The sequence below is a fragment of the Saccoglossus kowalevskii genome, chromosome 21 (assembly GCF_978046115.1).
Source record: "Saccoglossus kowalevskii chromosome 21, keSacKowa6.1, whole genome shotgun sequence".
Lineage (NCBI taxonomy): Eukaryota > Metazoa > Hemichordata > Enteropneusta > Harrimaniidae > Saccoglossus > Saccoglossus kowalevskii.
In genome coordinates this window covers 12904005-12909479 of record NC_140661.1, presented here as the reverse complement: position 1 = coordinate 12909479, position 5475 = coordinate 12904005, and the positions used below count along the sequence as shown (strand labels likewise).

The window sequence follows — 5475 nt, the reverse complement described above, 5'->3', positions numbered from 1 at the left end:
GGAATTTATACAAAAGTTTGCAAAGTTATCTGAAGATCAAAAACATGATGTGAAGCAATATGAAACAAAACTGGTCGACCAATTTGATACCAAGGTTGAAATTAATGAAGCAAATCATTCAGCAAAGTTACTTCAAGTTACTAAAAAGGATGATCTTAACAAACTTGATAAGAAACTTGAAGCAGCTTCACTAGCATTTGAAATTAAATACACTGAACACATTGAAGTGAATTTGTTGGATTCTGCTGAATCACATTTTGAAATTTTATTTGGCACACACAAGGAATACAAATGCACACTATGTGCATCACATCTCCATGTTGTATATAAAATCAAGCCAGGTATCACTCGTCACATGCTGTCCATGGTAAGTTCAGCACAAAAGATCTGAAACAAAACACAAGAAGCATTACTAATCTCAATATTTAATATCAAAAATCTGTCATAATAATAAATTATTATTTACACTTGGTAAAACTATTCTAAAGTCAGCCTAAATTGTCAAATTTGTAATGACACTATTTTCTATGATGTCTTTGACTGTAAAAAATGGGGGCATGTGGAGGGGGCCTGGCACATTTTCTTTGAAAATCATTTGTTATTAAACTAATCTCAATATTTAATATAAAAAATCTGTCATAATAATAAATTATTATTTACACTTGGTAAAACTATTCTAAAGTCAGCCTAAATTGTCAAATTTGTAATTTCTAGGTATTAATTCTTCAACTTCAAACACATCAATGTGCGTCACGTTTACTGGAGAAATGGGGCAAGTGGAGGGGGCGTGGCACATTTTTTTTGAAAATCAATTGTTATTAACTATATTTAGTATATTCTCACTTTAATATTACATAATTTATTATGAATAATATGTCAGAAAATAATATTGAGAGAAACGAATGAAATGCATTGGTATCAAAAACAGATACATGGAAAATGTTCATTTTATCCCTATACCCATAGTATCTCAATAGCGTATATATTATCTCAATAGTGAATATATGGTATGCAAATTAATGACAAAATACATTATGACACTTTATTCACTACTCCTATGCACAGGCGCTCGGAACGTTTCCTGGATAATATAAAATGACCTAAAGTGGGATCGGCATAGTTAGTCAGTCGCCGGTAAATTTCCCTACTACTCATATAATAACACAAGGTAGGAAAGCGTTGACACCATGACATCGAAACTTCCCGAAAATAAAACGATTTTCCAAATTATATTTCGATCCGCTTCACACAACTCAAGCATGATATTGGTAGAAACTATCGATCGACTTACATTTCCTTTATTCGAACTAAAATGGGTTAAATCCTGTGAAAATCGAAACACCAGAGCAATATGAATCAACCCGTCTACGCGGATATTTTGAAGCAGAGGCTCGTGCATGCGTAAATGTTTGGAACTGCGCATGGGTGGAGCTGCGCATGCACGAGCCTCTGCTTCAAATATACAGCGTAGACGTATTGTGTTATTATGTGAGTAGTAGGGGAATTTACCGGCGACTGACTAACTATGCCGATCCCACTTCAGGTCGTTTTTTATTAGCCAAGAAACGTTCCGAGCGCCTGTGCTCCTATGAGGGACATAACGTGTATATGGTCGATCTACATATCGTTGTAAAGCTCTCGAAATCCCCAACAAAATTACGTTTTTCATTTTCACGACCAGCATTTTTGCAACAAAAAAGGCGCCAACAATTGAAGAAATCGAACGTTATTTTCTAAAAATTGCTTTTTTCTTGTGTAAAACGTAAAAAAAAAGGACTTACCGAACGTAACTTTGTGAGCCGCCATGTTGACAATCCATGGGAGGCACTCTTGCGGTAATTCTAACATAACAGTGAGAGGAGTAGGCCAAAAACCACCAAAATTGCAGTAATTTCGCATAATCAATTATAGTCTATAACTATTTATTGAAATGGTTAAAACGATCCGGGTAAAAAACTTTAAATACATCAAAAAAATGAGAATTCCAGTATCAAGTTGGGAATGAGGCTGGTGGGTCAATTGAGGTCATAGAATGGTAATAGCGTGTATGCTAGTTTTTCTTTCAATTTGAAATTGCGCCCTCGTGCGGAGATAAAGTGTATATTGGATGGTACAAAACGCATTGAACTCTGGGATATCACATTTGCCGTGCACAGTCCCTCAGCAACTGGGGGACTGTGCCGGAAGCTACGCCGTTTCGCATGGGGTGCGCACACAGGGCTTGTCAACTCACGGCGAATCCCCAGCGCAATCACGAAGTGCGAGGAGAGAGAACAATTCTTACCCCTGATGACGTCACAGCTAATGATTATCTGTATTTTCCGCCATGACAAAGCAGAAGTATTTCTGAACCCCAGACTCGCTACTTCCGGTAAAGTGAAAACAATGCTGAGACAAAGCTGATTGACTGTGGTATCCATTCGTTATTTAGAATACAATAAATCTCCAAAAAATAATTTGTATTAACGGACGGCTACAGATTAAAGCACTATCGAAGTGCCTGATTGGCTGCACAACCCTAACGCCTAACAATCAAGCCAATCAGAGAGCAGCTTGCATTGTGTCTGATTGGCCACCCAATCCTAACACTTATCAATCAAGCCAATCAGAGAGCGGCTTGCTTGGTAAAAGTTTTTTTTTAACGAATCAAATCACGTCTTGTATAAATGCTTTTACTCAATTCCAATATAAGTATATACAGGGATTTATGATTGCTCGTCCACATCACAAAATGTACCGCAGTCAAACTCTTTTGGTAGTTATTCATTTTAGAATGAAGATAGTTACTATCTCAATATGACGCCGCTCCACCGTGTTCCATCACCCACGAAGTCGGGGTCAGACACTTAATGCATTTTCACACGTTAATTGTAAAGGGCATTGGTAAGGTTGGCCAACCTTATCTTAGGTCACAATAGTTATTTGGCGAATGAAAAATATTCCATTTTAAGTGCCGCTAAGACATCTGTATTTTAATTTTGATAATTCATCACTAGAAAATGATCTTTTGATTGTTCTAATAGGATGTCAGAATATAACACAAGGCACGATGTTGTCGTCAAATCAGACAGTCTTGGTAATCTATTCCTAGTACATGTAAGTGTGGATCTAAAATTACATATTACCAAAATAGATGCGAACATCTTTTATATTTCAAGACAAATGTTCAAACAGTACTATTTTTTATAGCAGTATTCAATAAAATTGACCGTGGATCAGCTATTTTGGCCAAAATTCAAAATGTTTTTTTTTTCAGTAACGTTCATTAAACAATTTTATAAACTATAGAAAATAAATTTCTATAGGCCATATTGGACGAGAAAGGTTGATGGCAAGATAATGCATGAGGCGAAGCCGAACACTTTATCGCTTCTAAACTTTTCTCTGAATCAAATATGGCGCCGTAGGAAATTATTATCGTTATAGGTCATCACCATCAGAATTAAATAAATCCAGTAAAATTTGTTTTTTTGTTGTTAAAAATGATTTCAATAGAAGTGCTCATTATCGTCAGATAGTGTAAAGCTATGACGTCATAAAAAGTTAGTGATGTATAATATGATATATTAATATTTTATTGTACTAAATTGTTGATTCTACGAAACTTATATTATACAGTCTTTCGTACGTCTATGTTAAATAATTGCACTGTATTAATTAACTGCATTTACTATATAGAGTGTTATCTATACTCTGATCTTCCAGTAATTTGAATTATTGTTAGATGTATTTTTAAGAAGATTTTTAACATGATTTGCGCACATATTAGCATATAAAACAGTAGAAATATTTGAATGCCCAATTGTGTCTAAGTAATTTTATACAAACGTACAGATTGATTGATCCTGGTACGTTTGGGGGTATTCTTGTATTATAAAAGTACATCCTGGCACGTTTGGGGTATTGCCTCTCATAACAGCCAGAATGTCCATACCAATTTAGTCTTAGTTTTATTGTTCATCCTCCAAAGGCATATTATTCTGTTCACCGCTAGCTAAGTCTTGTGGTTGTATTAGTATTTGGAAAGCAATGAAAAAAATAGTCTGTTCAACAGATTCATAAAGACTGAATTCCAGTCACGTGATTGACCGCCAAGTATGGGTACGTGTACTAACATAAATGAAGAGTCAGCTCTGATGCAACTTATGTAAAGTCCAGCTGGGATTCTCATAAACCTACTTGATCTAAACCAATTGATTCATGGACCGCATCCTACTGTAATGGAGGTGGAATTATTTTCATTCGGGTTTCATTACAGCGGCAATCATAAATTGAATCATTGGTGACGTCATTCAAGTTGTGTCACATCGCGCACTTTCAACTTGAAGTAGCAGCAGGTGATATACGATGTAGTGTAGCTCGCCCTCGTTTCAACTATGTTCGTCTTTTAGGAAATATTTCTGTTTTATTAATTTGTTGCAATTAGGCTCGTTGTTACTGGGAAATTGTGTTCCTCTGCTACCAAACGAACAATTTGATTGAAATTAGGGAAAAATTGCACAAAAATGTGCATAATATATTGCAACGCAATTTTGGCGGAAATAATATTTGCTTTCACTTCCTCGTCTTAAATACGCGAGCAGCAGTGTCAGATACCATCGTGTGTTGTACTGTCCCAGGATCATTGATTTCACAAATCTAAGACCTATCGACCTATGACACAACGGCACGTCTGTTGTCTGTCAACACCCGCCAAGACCACACACCACACCCTGTAGCAGAGGAAGTCATCGTCATTAAAACTCTCATTTGTGAATTCCAATAATTCCGCCTTAGGACGCTCATTGTGAACAGTTATGGGAGAATAAGAAACACTCGTTCTATAAATAGAAATCTTTTTCTCTCAGTTAGGAAAATATGTCGTAACACGATAAATATACCATTACTTAGTTGCATGCGCGCTTCCATAATTTAGTTTTCAGATTTCAGTTCACCCATATCCGTCCTTGAGAAAAATTGACTATTGGAATTGACGACTGTATGATTTGTCAAATTCACTCTTGTCCTCTTGTCTTGTTATACCACACACTTATGTATGCGAGCTTTTCTGAAGTGCGTCCAATCGAAATTTTATCTTTTCGGTGATGCGTTTAATATCTTGAAATCTTTACTGTTCATTTTCCGTCTTTCTATTATATTGTCCAAGTCATGTACAATCTGTTCCCAAATATCAATTTGACAATATGAACGAAATCCGCCAAAAAGAAGCTCATAACGGAAAGTCCTGTAGCGCCCCCTATCGATGGCATATGCTGAACACAGAATGCAATATATGTGAACATAGACCTTAGAAAACAGGGAAAAGGAAAGGTCTACAGAGACAAACGAAAATCTATTTATCTGTGTGCAATATGGATTATAATCCCCTGTATAGACAATCCAATTAATACATATACCTATACATCTGAAACAGTTTTAGTTGTTTATCTTTAGTTTTAGCTTTTTATATGTTTGATACTGTGTATACTGTATATC

The 5475-nt window shown here is 35.8% G+C and overlaps 1 long non-coding RNA gene across 1 annotated transcript; it reads right to left on the bottom strand.

The window, feature by feature from the left end:
- Positions 1-227: 227 nt before the first annotated feature.
- Positions 228-1818, bottom strand: LOC146729639 (uncharacterized). Its single transcript, XR_014928085.1, has 2 exons — positions 1782-1818; positions 228-387 (listed from the first exon to the last, which is right to left on the bottom strand). It is a non-coding gene; the product is annotated as an uncharacterized LOC146729639 (long non-coding RNA).
- Between the last annotated feature and the right edge of the window lie 3657 nt (positions 1819-5475).